Genomic DNA, 22,448 nt, shown 5'->3' on the forward strand with positions numbered 1-22,448 from the left:
CACCATTTATGGTTCGCACATATTTCGTTATAGCTCGGAAACTATTCATCCTACGGAATTGCGGTTGGTCTCATTCGATTCGGCACAAAATAACACGTACGATCCGAAAGTATGGTTGGTCCTGGCCAAATAGTCGATATACCTTTTCAACATTTAGTGAAATTCCGAAAAAAAACCTTTGTTTAGTGTACTTTTGGTCATACCTCCGAAACTATTAGTCCCAGCGATCCGCGGCGTGTCTCGTTCGACTCAACGTTAAAACATTCTACAGAAACGATACCCAACTTGACCGGATTGCAAAATTTAACATTTGGGGATTTTTTTTTCATATTAGAGAAAAAACCACGCGATTCAGTACAAATTCGGCCATAACTCGGAAACGGTTAATCTTACGGGCATGTGGTTGGTCGCATTCGACTCAGGGTGAAATGTACCATCGGGAACAACACCAAACACGGCTCAATTCGGTGAAAGCAAATTTAGGGGGCAACTGCCCCCTCCTGCCCCCGTTGCCCCCCCCCCCCCCCAAAAACTGTGTTGTCCACCCCGCATCGCTGCGGACTCATCGGATCCTCAAAGTAGACATCAAAATAGAATTTTTAGGCCACATTGCAAGTTGGGACGAATGTTGCCGGTGAGCTACCCTCTTTTACCCGTACTATTACGCTATTAAATCAAACAAAATTGGCAAAAGGCGTGACGTCATTTCCGAATGACCGCAAATTGAATCCAAATAGTTTGTATCGTGATAATAACTATAAAAGCGGTTTGGTCGAGTTAACGAGCTGTAGCGGTTACTTTCGGGCCAGTCATACCCCGCGGAATCTCGTACAAGAATCCCCTTCTCTGTCCTAACGCCATTACAAACTTTCTCGCTGAAGTTGCTTAATCCGGGGTTCCACAGGGCTCCTTTCTCCCAGGGAGAGGAGGGGATATGAATAACCTTTTCGTTCTTTTAACCTCGTAGAAAGCGGCTCGAAACGAAAGCAAATATGAACAGTGGCTTATCGTCGTATCGCGTCCCTTCGGAAAAGCGCCCGTTCCTGATTTGATTGGTGCGGCCGCGGAACTGCCTTATAATATGTCGGATTATTTATGTTTTCCGCGTCGCTCGTTCGGCGGCGCTGCTAGCTTCCCTTTTTCTTTATTTCATCCGGAGCTTACCTTTAATTCTCGCCGGGGAATTTCCCATCAACGGCGCTGTTAAATGGGCCCGAAGTAAGTTAAGAGAGTGTGTCCCGCTCGCGATACAGCCTGTCGCCGACGACAATTCCCGCAAAGGCGGGGGATAGGGTAACGTCTGCTCTACAGTATCGTTCGCTTCATTCTGTGGTTATTTTATTATAGAGGTAAAATACACGTTTTTCCGGCAGGTTGGGCGTGAGCCCCACCTTTCCACGTTGTGTGTGTGTGTGAGACGCGGTGCATTGCGAGGCGGCCCACCACCGCCCCTCCTATTTGTTTTTACGAGACATTTACGAGTTTTTGGTGACGAATGACATTAGGCGACAGAGCCGGCGCCGTCAGCGAACAATTATTGGGCGAGGAACGTTATCTGATTCCGATTCGTCGGGTTTTTGGAATGAATGTTCCCTTTCTTATTGCCTTCAATCAGTGGCGTATCTATCGTAGGGCACCGAGGGCACGTGCCTCCCCGAAACCATAAGTAAAGTAAAAACAATAAGTATGGTACTTCCTAGCAGGGTTGGCAAAAACCGGATTTTTTAAAAATGTAAAAATTCAGTATTAAAAACCGGATGTAACCGGTGGTTTAAAAAAGAAATAAATTAAAAAATGCTAAAAATTGCTTATATCTAGCCCTCATTACTTCGAAAATGCCCAAATTGCCCGATTTCAAAATTAAGTTTTTGCACGTGACAGTACCTTTACATTGTGAGGTATAGCAGACTTATTTACCCGCTTTATACCCTAACATGGCGGGGTATTTTCACGCGCAAAATGAATTTCAAGTTCCCCTAATTGCTTATATCTAGCTCTCATTACTTACGACAAAAAAGAAGGTTAAGTTTTAGTTTTTTCAATATTTCTAATTCATTTGTCAATATTTTGTTTAATAAAAAAAAGGTTGGTTTTAACCATGGATTTTTTTCGGTGTTTAAAACCGGTTTAAACAAGGGTGGTTCTTAACTTCTTGCCAACCGTGCTTCCTGGGTTTTTAATGCTAATTTGGTGACCGAACCTTTTTCGGCACTGAAATTATCGCCAAGCTCCGACCTATTTAGACTCTAGGGGGCTCTGTACTCAGAATTAAACCTAGATTGCACGATAACTCTGAAAATTAGTTCGGTGATAATTTTCTTGTAACGAAACGTATGGTTGTATTTAATATGTTGTTTTGTTTTTAATTATTTTGTTTTCTTAACAAAATCTTAGTTACTAGAATGTAGTTTTGCTGCTCCGCCTACTCTGACCTCTAAATTCTACTGTTAAACTTTTAATCCAGTAACTTCGTATGAAAATTTGCCCAAACTTTGGAAAAATTGCAATCTGGTTGAATTTTCACACGCACGTTAGTCTTTAAACATAATTTGTCAAAAGCCCCCCAAAATAGATTTTCATTAATATCTACGTTCATATTTATTTTAGGGCTTTAAAATCCGTTACATAATTAAAGATCAGGCAATTACCTCTAACCACTGAATTAAACAAATTTGTCATAAGAGCAATAGTTGTTTTGCGCAGTATCAGTTTGAATGTTATATCCTATACAATATTTATAAAGACTAAATAAAAGTGCGTGCAAAAATTCAACCCATTTGCAATTTTTTTAAGTGAAATCCTGAAGTTACTAGACTATTTTTGGCAGTTTGCAAACAACTGAAGTGTAAAATAGTTTGACGAGAGATTCAGTCAAAATGCCAGCTGTGACTCGAAAGCAATCGCGCTTTGTCTAGGATAAATATTTTTCTAAGAGAGATTGTACGTACCGGGTATTCTCTTGAGATACAGAGCTAGATTATGAGGACGTCGAGAGTCTCGTAAACATTTAGTTTATATGGTGTTTAAAAAATATTAAATTTAAATTTTACTTTTATCAAACGGAACAAATCGAGATAATTATGCTATGGGGTTTTTTCTAGCCTAATGCGTACGGAGTAGTTTAAATTGATAGGTGCCTAATTAGAAGGACTTTAAAATTAGAGGAATGGTTTTGAAACAATGCTTGGTAATTCAAATGTGGGGCTTTATTTTATTAATCCAGGATTATTGATTTTTTAGTTAGTGCAGTATATTTTATTAAATTTTCAATGTTTCATGCCGCTTTTTCGTAACAATTTGATTAATAATATAAATCAAGTGGTAATGAAAACTAAAATTTTTATTAATTTTAATTAAGATTATTGACTTTTTATAAATTAAATTAAATTAAATTTATTTTCTTCCGAATTTACATCGCGAGACAACCTATTTTGTATATTTCCCCAAATACATTAACATTGATTTAAATCAATAATTTAAAAAAATAACTTTATTTAAATGATTTATTATCGGAAACATTGTCGTTCAAACTTTTAGAGCGCTTTAAACTCGAATAATGATGTTTCGATCCACTTCATTTCGATAGTACTTGTAAAATCCGTTTCAGTATTTAATTAATTTAAACCAGCGTGCACCAGAAGACCACCAATTCGAATTTTAATCATTATCATCCCGTATTCGCTGAAGGGTTTTCGTCGAAAGGCTAAGTATCTTTCTCTCTCCGTCCTTTCTTAAACGCGCGCCCGAGTTTATCCGGAACAATAGATCCCCGCTAATTGATAGGATATAGACGCGGACGCCTGTGATTGGTAATTAGAATAACGGATTAGAGAGAGGAACCGTTTCCGAAATCGGCCGAAGCGCATTGAGCCCGCTAATCGTCATTTGACGATTTAAAGCTTAATCTGTTTCCGTTTTAGTTATAGTGGGTGGAGGGGGTGCTGTATCCGCCAGACTGTACTCCCGCGTCGTACACCGCCTTAGTTCCCGTTCTATCTTTATCAGACTTTGGTAACATCGATTGGGTCGACCCAGTTCCTGAATATATATAGAGATGAAGGCCTTTCTAAAACGCGTCGTCTGCCCGTCTATTATCCCGCCAAGATATACATCGTCGTCTCAGTGCGAAACTATGCTAACTCCAATATCGTTTCAAGAATAAACTACACAATTTATAGCGTTGAAAAGTAAGTTCCTTCTCCCAAAAAATCAAAATAGCCCGCTATAATAATAATAATAATAATAATAATAATAATCAGCTAGGCTAATACCCAAGGCACCACATTAGGCCTAAGTCATCCAGTGACTTTTAAAGTCATTAATTCAGATGGCAAGCCCTTCACGCCAAGCGAGCCAACAGCTCCTTACACTAACTATTATACTCTTTACAGACGCAGCTTATAAACCCGGGTTTAGATCCCGTTTTTTAAACCAGAGCTTATTTAGCTATACTGAAATGTACTATAAAATTTAACTTTGGTTTACTGAACCCAGTTTTATTAGCCTCGTCTGAATAGGGTATTACCGTTAACGTCAACAAGGTTTTATGGTATCTCTCATTGGTTTGCTGAAACTGACGTTTTCCGGCGCGATTGAAGGCTATGTCCGAGCCGTTTTTCTTTCCCCCTTTTCGGGCCAGGGGGAAAATATGACCATTGTGGCTGCGGATCATCTCAACGTTCGCCATTCTCCCAACATGATAAATACAGGGTTTCCACACGTCAGGGATATCAGGGAATTTAAAAATAGGCCTATTAAGTCTGGGAAAGGTCAGGGAATTTAAAAATAGGCCTATTAAGTCAGGGAAAGGTCAGGGAATTTAAAAATAGGCCTATTAAGTCAGGAAAAGTCAGGGAATTTAAAAATTGGCCTATTAAGTCAGTCAGGGAATTTAAAAATTGGCCTATTAAGTCAGGGAAAGGTTAGGGGATTTAAAAATAGGCTTAAAAAGTCAGAGAAAGGTTAGGAAAAGTCAGGGAATTTAAAAATAGGCCTAAAAAGTCAGGTAAAGGTTAGGAAAAGTCAGGGAATTTAAAAATAGGCCTAAAAAGTCAGAGAAAGGTTAGGAAAAGTCAGGGAATTTAAAAATAGGCCTAAAAAGTCAGGGAAAGGTTAGGAAAAGTCAGGGAATTTAAAAATAGGCCTAAAAAGTCAGAGAAAGGTTAGGAAAAGTCAGGGAATTTAAAAATAGGCCTAAAAAGTCAGGTAAAGGTTAGGAAAAGTCAGGGAATTGAAAAATAGGCCTAAAAAGTCAGGTAAAGGTTAGGAAAAGTCAGGGAATTTAAAAATAGGCCTAAAAAGTCAGAGAAAGGTTAGGAAAAGTCAGGGAATTTAAAAATAGGCCTAAAAAGTCAGGTAAAGGTTAGGAAAAGTCAGGGAATTTAAAAATAGGCCTAAAAAGTCAGGGAAAGGTTAGGAAAAGTCAGGGAATTTAAAAATGGGCCTATTAGTCAGGGAAGGTTAGGGGATTTAAAAATAGGCATAAGAAGTCAGGGAAAGGTTAGGAAAAGTCAGGGAATTTAAAAATAGGCTTAAATTTAGGGGAATTTAAAAATGGGCCTATTAAGTCAGGGAAAGGTTAGGGGATTTAAAAATAGGCATAAGAAGTCAGGGAAAGGTCAAGAAAAGTCAGAAAATTTAAAAATAGGCCTAAAAAGTCAGGGAATTTTAAGAATTTGTAAAAATTCCGGGAAAAATCGGGTGATTCATATTATTTTGACACTTTTTGAAAGTAATTTTACTCTAGATCTATGAGAAAATCTATGATTATCATGTATTGGCTTGAAAGTTTGGCTAATTGTTTAAACGTTGCGATAACCTTTTTACTGAAATATAAGTCCATTTAAATTTATTAATTCTGATAAAAGTAAAGTATGAAATAAAAATTTTGGTCTTCAAAAGTCAGGGAAATTCTCTTAAAATGATCAGGGAAAACAAGGAATTTGAATCTCAAAAAATTGGTGGCAACCTAGAATAAACACATTTTGGACGTTTGAAGGTTCTTATATTGCATTGGGAAGGCATTGACCCTTGTCTAGACTCCAAAAGAATACTTTCAACGAGCTTAAACGCAACTTTTAAAATCTTTGTTAAAAGTAATAAATTTTTGCATCGATATTAAAATAGTGAAAACCAGCCTTAGGCGGTTAGAACCTCACCAATGACATGTGTGGAGGAGACCGGATTTTTTAAACTTTTTCGAATATCTAGAAATTTGAAAGGCTCGTACAAACAAATTTATGTTTGTTTGTACCAACTGGACCTCGTTTTTGCACCACACCAAAATTACTAAATAGCCACTCTTCAAAGAAATGTATATTTGTTTGGGTAAAACATTTTATTAAATGGTATTTAATTAAGCTTTAGTTTAAGCAAACATTCTTCATAACTTTTTTACTTTCAATTAAACGCTATTGTTTATAGCATTGTGTATGGTTCCATGTATTTAATATATTTTTTGTACCTAAGAATGACTGTTGGTTTCAATTCGTCAAAAATCGAAGTTACCATATTTTCGCATTCAGACGTCGACATGTCTGTATTTCCCTTTAAGGATACAAAACACGGCGTGGCGGTGGCTGTCCCCAAACTTAACGGAACTCGCGGGTTTATCTATTATTGGAAGGATCTCATTTTCGAATCGCGTAGAGTTTTCGACCGTCAACGCGTCTCCGCTCGGGAGATGGCGATGGAGATGTTCAACGGAATGAGGTCCCACCGAATGAATTGATGGCGCCAGAACGACCAGTAATGGATTTTTAGCTCATTTAATTTCCCCTTCGATTTTAGCGCGTCATTGCAAAACGGTTATTAATGTCGCCTTTCTCCCTCTTTAGCCTTTGAGTTGTCTAAACGAAATTACCTTCGTCTTTTGTAAACCTTGAGATTTTGGTCATTTGTTATTTTATCCTTAAAACAAGCTCTTAACCCGTTGACCGCAGGGTTGGACATAAGAATATTTTTTTAGTAGTCAGCCTGACTAGTGAGCATCCTACCTTAATTTATTTTAATAGTCACTGATTAGGGGGTAAAAATGGGGTATCAAAACAAGAAGGGCAGCCAACATTTTGCTCTACCTGTCAGAATTAAAATATCAGTTTATCACTTGAGCTACATGATGTAATTTTTTTAAATAAATAGAATTTATGATACGATTCGCCATTATTTATGAATATTTAGTAAAATGTTTCACTAATCAAATTGACTAGTGGGCCACCAGATTTCGATTAATTTTAGTAGTCAGAGTATTTATTTAAGTAGTCAAATGCCGTGACTAGTGCCTTATGTCCAACCCTGGTGCATTGCGGGTTGAACGCTTCTACAGGCGTTGATAAATTATAATTTTCCTTTCGCCTAAATTTATTTTATTTAAATTAGTTATTTTTCAAAAAAAATATTTATTTCAGTCACACAATTAAAATACATTTGAGCCAACTAAAATATTGATTTGTAAATAAATTTAATTAAGATTACATTAAATTCAAGATTAGCTAACTGATAAAAGTAAAATATCATTTAATTATATACATAAAGAGCATTAATTGTATAAAAATCAATAAAATCAAAAAAATACCAATTTAAATTGAAATCGATTGAGTTAAATGTTAATATAAAAATTCCAAAAAGTGCCAACTCGGCCAATAATATTATCAAGTAATAACACTTGCGAGAGAATTCGCAAAACAGAACTAAGGTGGTGCCTTATTATCTGATTGAAGTGTAAAGTTAAAGTTAAAATTTGAGTTGTGAAAAACATTTTTGGTTGCCATGGCAAAACGAATGGCCATGGTATCTTTTTCCTTTAGGAGCTTTTAAGGTACAAGAAGGTATACTTAACCCCCGAGTTGGAACAAAACCAGGTGTAAACATCTCAGGATGTCTCCTTGTGAGTATGTATGTGACGAAGGACTACGGTTCGAAAGCATCCGAATATTTTAATTAGATAAAATATTTTATTTCCATGAAGTAACAGTCCTTTTTTCACAAATCTTTTTACTTATTCAATTTGAACCATGGATTAGAACTTTAAAATTCAAGATCATCAAGATAACTTTGTAGGCGTTTTCTCTTTATCTCAAATTTATCGTGATTGTGTGTTGGCGAAAAGCGAGGGTAGCGTCCAAGCGGGGAATCCCGTTTCTTCGACAGATAGCGAAGAGAAAAGAAATAATGTCTTGGGATAACTTCATCAGGATCCTCTTTTATTTTATGGATATTGGTCCCCCCACACACACTAACGCCTTTATCTCCCTTGGCTTCCTAGACTACCGTCTCGTATCTTATATAGTTCTAACTCGCAAAGCTTACTCTTCCCCGCATCCTTATAGATATGTCTCCTGTTGAGGAAGGACATGAGCAAAGCTTTCCAGCGGAAGTCTCTGACCAGACGGTTTCGTATTCTTAAAGGGGAACGGCCAAGCTTTTCCAAATATCACCTTATTTACGTATAAAATGATCAACAAGACGTTCAATATACTTACACCTAGGAGCAACAAACACAAGGAGAACGCAGCTAGCCTTTAAACACGCTAACGAAGGGTTGTGTACAAATTTCATTGGACGAACCTTTACGCTCAACGTTTTACGGGTGGGGGGGGGGGAAGACAATTTCCGAATTTTCCCTTTCCGACGGCAGCAGGCGCTATAGCGTCTAGCCTATGAAAAACGTACACAAGAAACTCCACGACTGTGTTTGTTGCTCCGAGCTTACACGTACCTTATTTTGTCTCGAAAAAAATAGTTTTTGGCCCAAAAAGTTGAAACGCAAAATAACGCCAAATATTTGGGATTGAATTTTCTCCGCCAACTTAAGGTGTATCGACAGCGCCAGCACGACCTTAGTGAGCGATTTGCGAACTAGCCTAACTTTTGAAATCACGCAATTTAGGCTTAGATCTCGTATAACTGGAACGCGCCGCGCGTGCAAAATAAAAAAAATATCTTTCGCGTCTTCAGCAGCTTGCGCTTTTATGTTGTTTTTCAATTTTAATCAAGCAGGGAGTGTCTCACCGATTTCTCACCAGGTGTCGCAGCGGACGCGCGCTTTTCAATTTCCCGAATTTTCTTTATTTTAATAAAAATTAACCGCTTAATATTTTTGATGCTTTTTTCGCTATAAATTTTGGTTTTTAACGGGCAATAGGGCTATCGAACAGGTTAAAGCTTGACCGTTCCCCTTTAAGAAGAGCTTCTTACTTCTTCCTTGGTTGTTGGACTTTCCTTTGAACGCGTTTTTACGATATTTTGGCCACGCGCGCGACGTCACAACCATAGAGTGGAAGGCTAGCGTCATTTTTTCCTTTCTGTCACCGCGGCCCGAGAGTGGTCCGCCATATTGGCTAACTTGACGCGTGCCCCGGGAATTAGCAACGGCGCTTATTCGCTTTGTCCTGACGTTGAGCGATGAGGGTCCCTTTTGCTCCGGGAATTCCCTCCCGCGGCTCCGGCCGAAAGGATAATCTTGTAGCGACCCCCTTCTCCGCTAAGTAGAGGAATTTGTTCCCTCCGTTGATTTATTCCAGGGTTTATTTCTGGGCCAGTCACTCCGTCGTCTTCTTTCGCAGACAGTGTGTCCCTCTTTTAAGGCGTCCTAATGAAAAGGCCAGTCTCTTCGGATTAAAAAACAATCTCCTTCTTTCCGTCTGGCGAGAAAACGCAAACAACGCCTCGGGACGATGCGGGCTTGAAGACATTGTTTGTTTGCCCTTTCAATTGGATGTGCCCTATTAATTTTGTTTTTGGGTAGACGCCTCAAATAAAGCTCAATGTGATTTAAAGAAAAGCAAACTAGAGTTTAGAGTTTAAATTTGCGGTATTGTTGACCGAATGATTGTTGGTTTTGTTAGCGAAAGCAGCTTACACCCGGTGGTCACGGTTTATAGAATCTACACAGGTTGGAGCTCCTTGTACCTTCGTACATGCTAGCGATTAGGTCCCCTTATTTTCTACTGCCTGCCAACCCTGTTCCAGACTAAGCTATTGATGCGCTACCTGTATGTTATAAAGAGTACTAATGTACTTTATATACAATTTGTTAAAAATTAATTTTAAATATAAATACAACAAAAGCTTCACCTGTTTTTTAATTTAATTTTTATATTTAAAATTTTAATTTAAAACCAAGATTATAGAAAAAAAATCCACGTGTCTATCTACGCTAAGGCCTAATAATAATATCATATTTTTAAACAGGAAGCTTAAAACACATTCCAAAAATACAATTTGAAAATTATAAGGTGTTTTAGGATAAAATAATATGGAAAATAAAGAATTAGTATAAACAATATATTTACCCTGAGTTAAATATGAAATTCAGAAAACCTTCCAAGGTTGGAGTCCCGAACGCTCGGTCCCGAAGCATTTAGTAAAATTAAATCACTAGTTTTCTCCAGATGACGTTTTTGGCGCCTTAGCCTGCTGATTTCAAACTTCTAAACGCGGGAGAAGCGAGTAAGCCGTCCCTCCCATATCCCAAGCGCTCCAACCTGTGTAGATTCTATAAACCGTGCGGTGGTCTAGAGGGCAGTCCGCTGGCGATAAGAAAAAAATGATTTAGTATCTTTTGAATTTGGAAATTTTATAGATACATTGAAATTTATAATTAACAGTAAAATTGAAAGGATTTTAGTAACTTCAAAGTTTATTTTGATACCAAACCAATATTCCTTAAGAAAATTGAGGACCGTATTTGCTCTATAAAGGCGTTCCTACCTTTATTTCATTAATTAAAAGTTTCAGCCGAGCATAAAGTTAGGGGGGCATTTACATTAGTTGTTCCCCCACTTAATTGTGTGGGAGGGGCCTTTCCACCCCCTCACGGTTAGATGACGTAGTAGATTAACAGGATTTTGAAATCGAAAGAGCCACGAACGGTCCTAGTTTTATCGATTAACGACAGAAGGAAAACACTTTCCGAACGTTTTCGAATATTTCTTCTAGACGGGTACAAATATAATAATAATAATCAATAATAAATTTCCAAATAACGATTGGTCGGGAGTGTTCTCACCGAGTTAAAGGGGAACGGTCAAGCTTTAACCAGGTAGATAGCCCTATAGCAAATTAAAAACTAAAATTTATGGCGAAAACCGCCTCAAAAAATATTGAGTGGTTAATTTGTAATAAAATAAAGAAATTTCGGGAAATCGAAAAGCGCGCGTCCGCCGCGACACCTGGTGAGTAGTTGGTGAGACGGAAAAACAACGTAAAAGCGCGCGCTGCTGAAGACGCAATAAATTTGTTTTTCACGCGCGGCGCGTTCCAGTTATTAGAGACTTAAGCCTAAATTGCGCGATTTTAAAAGTTAGGATAGTTCGCAAATCGTTCATACGGGGTTAGGGGCGCTGGCGGCAGCCCCTAAGATGGCGACGAAAATTCAAACCCAAACACCTGGCGTTATTTTTCGTTTCAACTTTTTGCGCCAAAAGCTATTTTTTCAAGACAAAAAAGGTACGTGTTAGTATATTGAACGTCTTGTTAATCTTTTGATACGGAAATAAGGCCATATTTGGAAAAGCTTGGCCGTTCTCCTTTAAGGAAATGGAGAAGTTAGATACATTCCGTGCTGAATTTTTCAAATGATTTTGTGAACCTTTAAACACTTTATTTTAAAACATTCTTGACATGATCAATAATACCTTTACTGGCTAATAAAGAAAATAGTGAAAAATAATGTTGTTTTAAAAATTCCAAATAAGTCAAATGTATTGGCCGCGCTCGTTTGCCCAAGTTGGCCAGATTGTAGGATAGAAAATAAATTACATTCTATTCTAGATATCGGTTTTCGACTATTTTTTTAAAGAAATAACTATTTTTCTGAAACCTTTTGGGTCGTCTAAATTGTTCTTTCACTTTGACAAATGATGTCAAAGTGGGGTGGCGAAGTGGTTAGCACTTTGGCCTCGCTGCAAGAGGAGCCAGGTTTGATCCCAGCTTGCGGCGCTGGGTGAAAACCACTCCTTCTGCGTTGAATTTCCAGGTTCTTTCCCCACTGGTTAAAAGGGTTTCCTCTTTGCATAAAAACTTGTTGAGGTTAACGGTAATAGTTAGTGTAGAGAGCTGTTGGCTCGCGTGGCATGAACGACTTGCCACCACCTTCCTAGGCATTGTAACCCGGCCACCCGATTAAAGGCATTTAAAGTCGCTAGATGACTTGGACATAAGGTGGTGTCTTATTATTAAATTACTAAATATCTTAAAAAATTTCTACGTTAGGTACTCTCTTTTATTTTTATTATTCCTTGGTATATTTACCTTATTTACATCTATTTTAAATTTGAATGCAATAATTTATAATTTGGTACTTTTTGCGTGGATTTTTCTCTTTAAAAAAAGTGTTATTTAGGTAACACTGGCCACGTGAGTCCAGACTATCCGTACTTGGTTCGTACGTTACATTTTGGTGGCAATAAATATCTGATCCATTTCTACAGAAATTGCTTTACGAGTCTGTCAAAATAGTAGGTTATATAGCGATCGCGTATTTTTAATAGTCTCTCTTTCCTTATCCCGCTGCAGCTCGGTGTGGCGCACCTTCCTCCGCAAACGCGTTCCTTCTGGTCAGAGTTTAGTGGCTTCCGCCGGTATATCCCCGTGAGTTATTGCCGCCGGAGGATTTTGAGCCCATAAAAAGCGGCTTTCTTATCTGGTAGAAACACCTTTTTCATTTCCAATTCAATTGGCGCCGCTGGAGCTGTTTTAAGAACGTCTTTCATCCCCTTCCCGTCCTCTTCTCCTTCATCCTCTCTTTTTTTCTTACACTGCGAAGTTTTATCTTCGGGCACTTTTCATTTGTGGATAAATTTCCCCCGGTACGAGCGAAGTCCAATACTCGTCGACTTCCACCGATATAATTGATTGCCGCGAATTATAACGGTTTTATTGACTTGAATTTTTTTTCCAAAATACTTTAAGTGGGACATTTTTTAATAAGCTAGTTTCAGTAACCGCGTCGCCATCTATCGGTTTTAAAATTAACTATTAGGATGGTTCTTGTTACAACAAAAGGAAGTCTAAGCTGACGTCATAGGTCACTGAGGTCACGCTTAGGTCTGCTTTTTCGTCTAACTGCGCGTGAGTAAGATATATTTGAAACTCGCTTATTACGTAGAACGCCATATACTTTCTAAACGAACTTGACCACTGTTAACGACAGTTCCTATATTATGACTTCTTTAAGCTTCCATAAGCCTTGGCTAAAATGTAAAATGGTCTCCTAAAGTAAAAATAAGGCTTCTACTTGTTAAAATTAAAATACATTTTTGAATCAACTCATCAAATGAACTCGTACCTTTGTTGTATTAGTTTTAAATTCAAACAAAATTGTATTTTGTGCCCATAGTTTGCATAAAAGTTAGGTTATGCGTGATACTTACTAGAAAAATCGCGAATAATGTGGAAAAATTTAAGACTTAGCTCTTTTACAATGTACCGTGTTAAATCAGAACATGAGCGTCATTGTTGAAAATGTTCTTTTAAAACTTTTATTATTTATTTAAGGTATATTTAGCAAATTTACATATTAAACCCATTTCATTATTTATTGGACTTAAAATTAGAGCTATATTTTGAAATGATTCTTATAATTTGAATGAAAATCTAATATGTAAATATTTCAATTTTAGAATTTAAAATTACGAATAACTTAATTTTAATTCAACCTTATTTCTTCAAATATTATAAAAATTGTTAAAAGTCCAAAAAAACTATAAAGTGGAATGTTTATTTGAAAACGTGTTATTACTGAAAAAGACCAAATATTTAGAACATTTTTCAATATTTTTCCCGGTTAGAACCGAATAGCAGTTTCTAACACCGTAGGAGCAACAAACACAGCACCTCACACCAGGAGAGCGCAACCCGTCAAAAGTCTTGTGTACAGTTTTCATTGGTTAGACGCTTTAGCGCCTGCTGCCGTCGGAAGGGGAAAAATTCGGAAATTGTCTTCCCCCCTGCCCGTAAAACGTTCAGAGTAAAGGTTCGTCCAATGAAATTTGTACACAACCCTTTAAAGGCTAGCTGCGTTTTCCTTGTGTTTGTGGCTCCTAGCTAGCACTATCTATAATTTTTGTTTAATAGAGAGTTCTATAAAATCGGTCCATAACCGGTCAAACTTTTCATACAGACTATAGAGCTAGTTCAGCAGGACTAACAACTTTTGTTATTCTTTGGTTTAAGATAATTAGGCTTATGTCCGGTCTTTATATGAATATTTTAGAGATGTACCTTTTAGGAGTTGTAGGAGGGACCCTAGGTATTGAAGTACGTTTGGGGTTAAGCATATTTTCATGATCTAAGTTTCTTTTTAAACCCGTGGATTTGGGACTAGTAGTTGGCTTATTCGCCTTCATACATTTATTACAAAAATCATTTAAAATAAGAAAAACGGCGTGGAAAGCCGGAAATTAGTGAAGCCTAGGCTAGCAACTACGCTACTCCTAAAAATCGACTGCTCTCAATTTCTTACGGGTTTGCCAGATAAATATTTTTCTCTCACACGAATAAACGGCCAAACCTTCACCTCCTCCGAACTCAAATGGGGGAAAGCACACCACACCGATTTATAAAATACGGGAGGTCACGTGTAAATGTTTTTTTTAAGATAAAGTACTAAAAAGCTTAACATTTTTTACCTCAATTTTTTTGGTTTATTTTATGGAAACACCTATTTTGTATTGACCCCGAATTCAAATTACATTTCAGATAATGAAACATTTAATTAATTAATCCATCCCTCAATAAAATGAAAACGTATAGTTATTTTAGATAAAGGAATGTGGAGGTTTCCAGTATAATAACAATGATAATATAATAGAGTAAGCTGATGTATTACATCGAATGAAGTAGAGCCTGGGTATCGTGGAAGGAGGTTCGGGGGGTCGGCGAAGGGAGTGGTGGAGTAAAACAGATTTACGGGTCGCATTTTGACGCTCTATTGGATCGGAAGTCTCTCAATGGGGAATTGGATCGACGCCTCCCACCGAAAGAGACTAAATTGTTTTTACTTTAAGCTCCCCGCCTAAACCGTCCAGTTCCCTTTATACATCCTCTCCTATACACGTATCCTTTAATACATTATACGTACCACATCTCTATGTCAGGGCAAAAGCGTGCTAACTCAAAAACAGTTACTTTGAAAGAATATTCTTCTAGCTTTGGGAAATCAAGGAGTTCAGTATTCCTATGATGGTGTTAATTTTATGGTATGCAATAAAAATTATTATTTTCACGTTTTTAAACTGATAATACCAATCTTTATAAGAACGCTGGTTTTTTGGTTTCTAAAATAGATTAATTAAGTTATCAGATTGCTCTTCTCCCCATGTTGGGAGCGTTTTCCTTGTGAATTTACATTTCGGCCTCGAATTAGAAATTTTGCGCGCTCCTAGGCCGAAAAAAAACCGTTTGGTTTTTGTGAAACCATTTTTTATATAAAGAAATAACGATACCCACAATTCTCAAGTGCAATTTATCACGTCAAAAGACGGGGTTGGAAATTAGCCTTTATTTGACTCGATTTTCTTATCATTTTCATAAGGCAAACGCCCTCCGATTATGAGCGCTATTTCGATAACTTCGGTTTATTTTCTTCTGATAATACGCAATATTTTGTCATAAGAAATCAAAAAGAAAATACGAATAGAGATTTTCTTAAAGAATTCAAATCTTGCGATATTATTATTTTCGGATAAAAATATTTTTTAATTAAAATTTTTACGCCTAAATTTGATGGCATAAATTCGTAATATCTATTTTTTCAAAAACAAATCCGAATATTTTTTTACGATATAATAATTACAATAATATTTATTTTTATTTTTTGTAATTTTAAATTTACAGTAATACTTCTTTATTTTATTTCGTCTATAAGAAATTTATCACTATTTTACGAAAATCTCAGATAAGGTATTTTCACACCAAAGTTGACGTTATTCCGGTATTTTTTTTTTGGGCTAGCATCGCTATATTCGGCTATAGGTGATGAGTTAGGCCCCAAAGACTTAAAAACCAGCGTTTTCCGAAAGGTATAGACCGCTTCCGGCACGCGGAGCCAAGGCAAGACGCCGCAGCGCGGATGACGTATAGCTTATACCCCAAAGGAGAAGGCACCAATCCTTAGTAAACTAGCTAGTACAACAGCTAGCGCGTATAAAACCCGCCAAGGGGGTAAAGTCTGCTCGCCACTCGCTTGAAGCGCGATACCACCTTGGGTATTATCTGCACGGTTGTAATCCCATTCCCCATCCCCCATAATTCTATATATATATAGCTATAGAATCTTGAAGGAAAGTAAAGCGCAGCGGGATTCTACTCTGGATGGAGCGGCGAAAGAATCTATAATACCTAGACGAGACGATAAGCTTGCACCTAGTCAGCCTCTCCCAATCCCCGCTCGCTTCTCCCTCCACCCGTTGCGCGTATATATACGCTGGAGGGAATAAAATCTACATGTACCAGCGGCCTCAGCCTGCCGTCCTGCGAGGGTGCGAGACGACTTTACCAGCTAGTGTAAATGAAGGGTCGGGGTGGGGTATAGTTTGCGAACACTCGAAGGTATTTTCCGTAGTACCTTATAGCGGTATACGGAGGTTTGTCTGAGCGGCGGGTCTTAGGCGGGAAAAAAATTGCTCTATTTTCGGGGAGTGTTACTTTAATAAACCTCAGTTTGTTACATAGTTTGCCTTATAAAAATGATTGATTTAGGCGCGCGCGCTTGCCGTCCTACAGCTCCTGGTCATTTACTATGTTTTATATACCGGGTACTGCATTGCCCCTTGCACCAGACCCTGCTTCCCCGTAAGACGCCGGTGTATTGTAAGTACGGGGGCATTCGCTATGCCCTTACGATCGAAAGGGAGCGAAATAGTGGCTAGTTTTTCTTTCGTACCGAAATACTGTATTGCGTCAAACTAACGAAACATCAGCGTGTTACTGGGAAGCCACGAGTTAGTCATATGGGAAACTGACCAAGCCGTTTCGTTTGCCTGTAGCTTGTTTTAAAATAATTTGATCGCTTATAATGGAGTGTGTCTATTCGTGAGTTCGTCGACGAAATATTAATTTAAGATTCGAGGCTTGTTTCAGAAGGCTCAAGTTATTCCTCTAAAGCCCCATTTTCATGCTCGCTGGTAGCGGGTAAAAATCGACAAAATCCGCTTCCGCTACACACTTTTTCACTTTCCGCGTCGATCTGTTTCAAACAGATATTTTAGCTTTATTTTCACGCTCGCGCAGTGGCGGATGCGAATTTTGAATATTTTTATCCGCTACCAGCGAGCATGAAAATGGGCCTTTACACTACAATATAGATTATTGGTATAGAAAAAAAACCAGTATAATAGGTCTGAATTGTAGTCTGCTATATAAATACAGTGTTTCCGCAGTACCGGGGGAACTTGGAAAAGTCGAGGAATTTTAAAATAGGTTTAAAAATCACGAAATTTTAAAAAGGTTCAAGGAATTTGAAAATAGGTTTAAAAATCAGGAAATTTTTAAAAGTCAGGGAATTTGAAAATAGGTTTAAAAATCAGGAATTTTATAAAAGTCAGGGAATTTGAAAATAGGTTTAAAAATCAGGAATTTTATAAAAGGTTTAAAAGTCAGGGAATTTTAAAACAAGTGAAAAAGCCAAGTAATTTCATTTTGGGTTGCAAATGAAAAACGTTTACTAAAATGTATGTTTCGGCTTAAAATAAGTCAGGGAAAATCTCTAGAAGGGGTCAAGGAAAACCTAGGAAAATCAGGGAATTCGAATGTAAAAAGTTAGTGGTAAATACGTCGGCGGTTTAAAATTGGCTTGGCAAAATTACTCTCTTACTAATTATTCATCAGTGTGTTTTGGTGACATTTTACGCACTACATTTATTCAGAAATGGAAAACAGCACTAATACCATCAGAGTCATCCAAGAGCTTCATCGTGTATAAGGGGCCAACACGTGGGGCGAACACCCCGGACTATAGTGACAAAGGCCATATGGCAAACGGCGCGCCCATTCAGGCGACAGGCGTGTCTTTCACGTCGTCCACCCAACCCACCAACGGCCACGCGCCGGAATATGGGTGGTGATGGTCCACTGTCGTTGAACCACAGTCTGTTGATAGGGAGAGTGAGTAGTTTCTGCCCATTCTGAATTCCCACATAACAAGTGTGAAGGAAGAAGACCTTTATCATCCGCCGCTGAAACCTCTCTTTTTTTGTTGAACGCCTGTTTGATGGAGGGCTAGCAACTTCCCCTCTGGAAGCTCTGCTTTCTATAATTGCTCTTTAAAGCGAGGAAGATAGCCTGCTATTTGTATATCTGGGATGTTCGGGGCTTTAAGTTTGAAGTGGCAATTCCTCTGCCCTACTTTTTTCACTGGTTTTGCTGGGAAATGGAAATTGCCTTCTAATGAGAAATCGATACTAGCTCGATGTTGATTTATGCGCCACCCTCTTCCCCGCGCTCTCTATTTTGACCCACGATGCCAGTTTTCGCAATACCAAAACTTTTAACAGCTTATCACTTTTACGCAACTTTGATACGAATTAGAATGATTCATAAATCTTGTTAGTTTAAAGCAAATACTCTTATTTTTCATCATCTGCCGATTCTTAGTTGTAATACCACATTAATCTAGAGAAAAATTAATAATGAGTCGTTTTATGCCAGATTAGTTTTCGTAGTCAGAAAATGGAATTGGATTTTTTGAGTCGAAAGTTACAAATTGCTATTAGAAAGATCCAGAGCGAACGACACAAAATTAACAATAAAAACGGATTAAATTCAGAATGAAATGTATTTAAAAAACCAACGTTTCGTAGAAATCCAGACGTTGTATTTCTAAATAAATTTTATTGTGAATTTAAACCGTTGTTTCTTCTAATGGAAATTTCTAACTATCGCTTCGCGAAATCCCGTTCAATTTTTAGTTTTCGCAAACGCTTTAAAATGAAATGTAACTGATCTGACATGAAATGTTTCTTTTAATTTCTTATCTTAGTAGCATCGATAGATAGGTATTTATGAGGGCATATCGCTCCCTTGAATACTAGGATAGCATCGTATAAATCATAATTAAATCTGATCAAAATTAAATCTGTAACTTGTTTAATTTTTAAATGTGTATTATTATATGACCCTTTAACAGAGTGACATGCCCCTCGGATATTTGCACCAGTATTTACTAACATTTTTATTGTAATGGTAATTATAAAACTGGGGTTGAAAACGCCACACCTCTTTACATTCTGATTTTGTTTGAATTTGCTTCAAGACTGTACGCAAAAAGTGCGCCAATGTTGGGTGTTCCTCTGTACCAGTGAATCGCGGGTGAAATAAAGCGCGAACAATCTCGAGCTAATCGTGCGAAGCCAACCAACCGACATCCGGGTAATTAATGGAGCGATACCTTCGTTTTGAACGCTCTCTCCGGAATAAGCTCCCTCTTTTTCTCCCGTTATAACGAATTATTTTTCATAAAATGTCTTTAAACTTAATAGTTTAATGATAATCTGATACTTTCAACTAGAAACTTCAATTTTGCGCGAGTATATCGAGTGACTAAAAAGATGGTCGGTTTTTATGCCCTACTTTAAATTGTACAATTTCGTATTTTAAATAACTTCGATTATACCCCATCGTAAACTTAAAATAGAGTAAATTAATAATAATAATCAGCTAGGCACCACCTTAGGCTTAAGTCATCAAGCGACTTTTAAAGCCATTAATTCCGATGGCCGGGTTACAATGCGCAGGAGGGTGGTGGCATGCCACGCGAGCCAACAGCTCCCTACACTAACTATTACCATTAACCTTTACAAGTTTTTAAGGAAGTGGAAACCGAAGAGCTCGGGGGAAAACCCCTTGAACTAGTGGGGAGAGAATTTGCAAACTCGACGCCGAAGGGGTTGTTCCGAGTTTTCACCCAGTGCCACAAGCTGGGATCGAAACCGGCTCCTCTCGCTGCGAGGAGAAAGTGCTAACCACTCCGCCACCATATTATCTAGTGATCCTAATTGTTTTGGTTAAAATCAAATTAAATCGGGAAAATAATTGAGATTTTTATAATTTTATTCATTTACATTGAGTAAGGTTTGGGATTTCGCTTAAATTCTTAAAACTAAGTGTTTCCATTAGTTATTTAGATATAACACAAGTGTATAATATACTAACCTCCTATAAGTTCGAATCGTACAGCTGTGCGTTAACATCGATTTATATCAAAACGTTGAAGGCGAGGCGTGTCGCCATCTGATGGCGAAAAAGTTAAATGTGAGCTTGCCTGTGAAATCCGGTTTCGTTTCAACGGACGGGATCGAATCACGTTAAGCCTAACGCGAGTTGTCGCGAAGAGATAAACTTGAAACTACGAATATTTTACGACAATACCTGTTCATATTGAAATTAATAAAGTATTCTTCCAAAATGTTGACACATTAGTCGTTTTGATTAAATTTCCCCCAAATCAAGGATTTCTCCAGCCAACAAACCCATCGCGGCCCGTGTAAAATTTAAAACAAGTGTCGTTAGAGCTAGCTCCGATTGACGTGATTAATTCGCGCCCTTCTGTTCGTCCCGTATCCATGGAGATAGCTGTTTCCGCTTTCGACGGAAGTTGAAGAATCTAAACAGATAGGGCAAAAAGTCGCCGCAGGGAGTTACGTTTACCAGTTTGGATTTTTTATGAGGTTAATCGCTCTTAACGTTAGATCTATGCCGGATTCTAACTTATACTTATATATAGTATACTGTATTATAAACTTATGGATATAATATTAATTAAAGTATTAATGGTAGTTTATTCTAAACCTAAATAATCTTCACTAAATATGGATAATATAAAATTAACTACAATTAAATACAATATCATTGTAAACTAAAACCACAATTTTTTACGTTTAATCCTGGTATTTTTAATTAATTAAATTAAATTTTAAATTTAAGTTAATTTTCCTTGTTGGTTTGTTTCATTCGAGTTAAATGTGTAAATTAAACTAAACACAGTTTTTTATTTAAATTATTATTATTATTATTATTATTATTATTTATTTATTTGTGTACTTGTATTTACAATTATTTTTTTATACAATTCCATTTTGTTTTTAGTACACATGCCCTTCTACTAAATATTTAGTATTTCTGTGGTAGAACGCTCACCTGACGTGCAGGAGGGCTCGGGTTCGAATCCCGGTCGATACTAACGCCAATTGAAGAAAAATTGTACAACACTCAATGGCAAAAGCTTTTCCCTAATTCCAAGAAACTGCGAACGCAGCTATTACACTTTGCCCCGAAAAGGCGTACCAGACAGACAGACCCACAGAACCTCGGTCTAAGTCAGCCAACCCTATTTTATACAATAAATATTTCCAATCAAAAAGGTAATTTGAAGATAGATTAAGCACTTAACTCAGCCAACTGTTTCATTCAAACAATTTTTGCTGATTATTTCCCTCGTTTAAATTCCGTGAAAAATCGAGCCTTTTCTCATCAAATTCATGTTTTTTTTTAAATGGTTTTTAAAATTATATCGCTGCTGAAGAAAAAGTATGATTTATAATTCTCCGACGTCAAACTATAGAAGAAAGAAGCAAAATCGGTAATATATACGTTGGCGAGATTAAAAAAGGCGCAAAAACAGGGGCGAAATTTTATCCTTTCTTTTGTTCGTTCTCTTTGAAAATCTCCCCTTTCCCGAAACTTTATCCTACTTATCGGAAATTGCTATAAAAGCTAGTAAAGGATATAATATATTTTTTAATAAAAGAAGTATATTAACATTCTCCCTCTTCGCCAAAAAAGGGGGAAGCGGGGGGAGAATAGATAAGAACTCCTGCCCCCCCCCTTCTTTCTATTTTAATGGAAAACAATTTTATCATTAGCGTGTCTCCGAGATTAGGATTTTTCTCGGCCTTAATGGCCTCGCGCGCCCAGCAAGAATCTCGCTGGATGCGTAATGCGTTTTAGAGCTAATGGAATGTGACGCTAAACTATGAAAAGGTGGAAGGGAAGTTTCATTATTACGTCATCATCATCCGGACATTTTTCCGCCCAGACTAATAATTAAGATGCCAACGGTTGTGTGTTTTTTATCTTAAACGCTCTCGGAGATTTACGAGTAATTTCGCGTCAATTTTTTGTCGTTCCTGGAGGCTTCTTTTCGAGGCTTATTTTCTCCAGTTCGTTCTTACGGTCATCCTGTCGCTAAAAATTAATGAGCCTAAATTTGAGGGTTCCTCTCGGCGGAAAAAAAATTAACCTTTTTTTCCCTACGGAAAATGTCTTTTCTAATTTTTAACCGTTTAATAAACTTCGAAATCGACCTTTTCATTTTTTGGTGGGACCTTTCCATTGACCGATATAGAAATATTCGTTGAAAAATGGTGGAATTTAATAAACGCGGTGGAAGGGTCGGCGGAAAGTGGGGATATTTCTGGCGGGTTTGTTGCTCGGGATATTTTTGGAACTTT

The 22,448-nt window shown here is 37.5% G+C and overlaps 1 protein-coding gene across 4 annotated transcripts in view; it reads left to right on the plus strand.

Annotated features, from left to right (window-relative positions):
* hwt (SH2 domain-containing adapter heavyweight) overlaps window positions 1-22,448 on the plus strand; it is a 190,995-nt gene that overhangs the window by 162,976 nt on the left and 5,571 nt on the right. The window lies entirely within an intron of this gene.

Source organism: Leiobunum rupestre, chromosome 6 (assembly GCF_980474605.1).
Source record: "Leiobunum rupestre chromosome 6, qqLeiRupe1.1.hap1, whole genome shotgun sequence".
NCBI classification, from domain to species: Eukaryota; Metazoa; Arthropoda; class Arachnida; order Opiliones; family Sclerosomatidae; genus Leiobunum; species Leiobunum rupestre.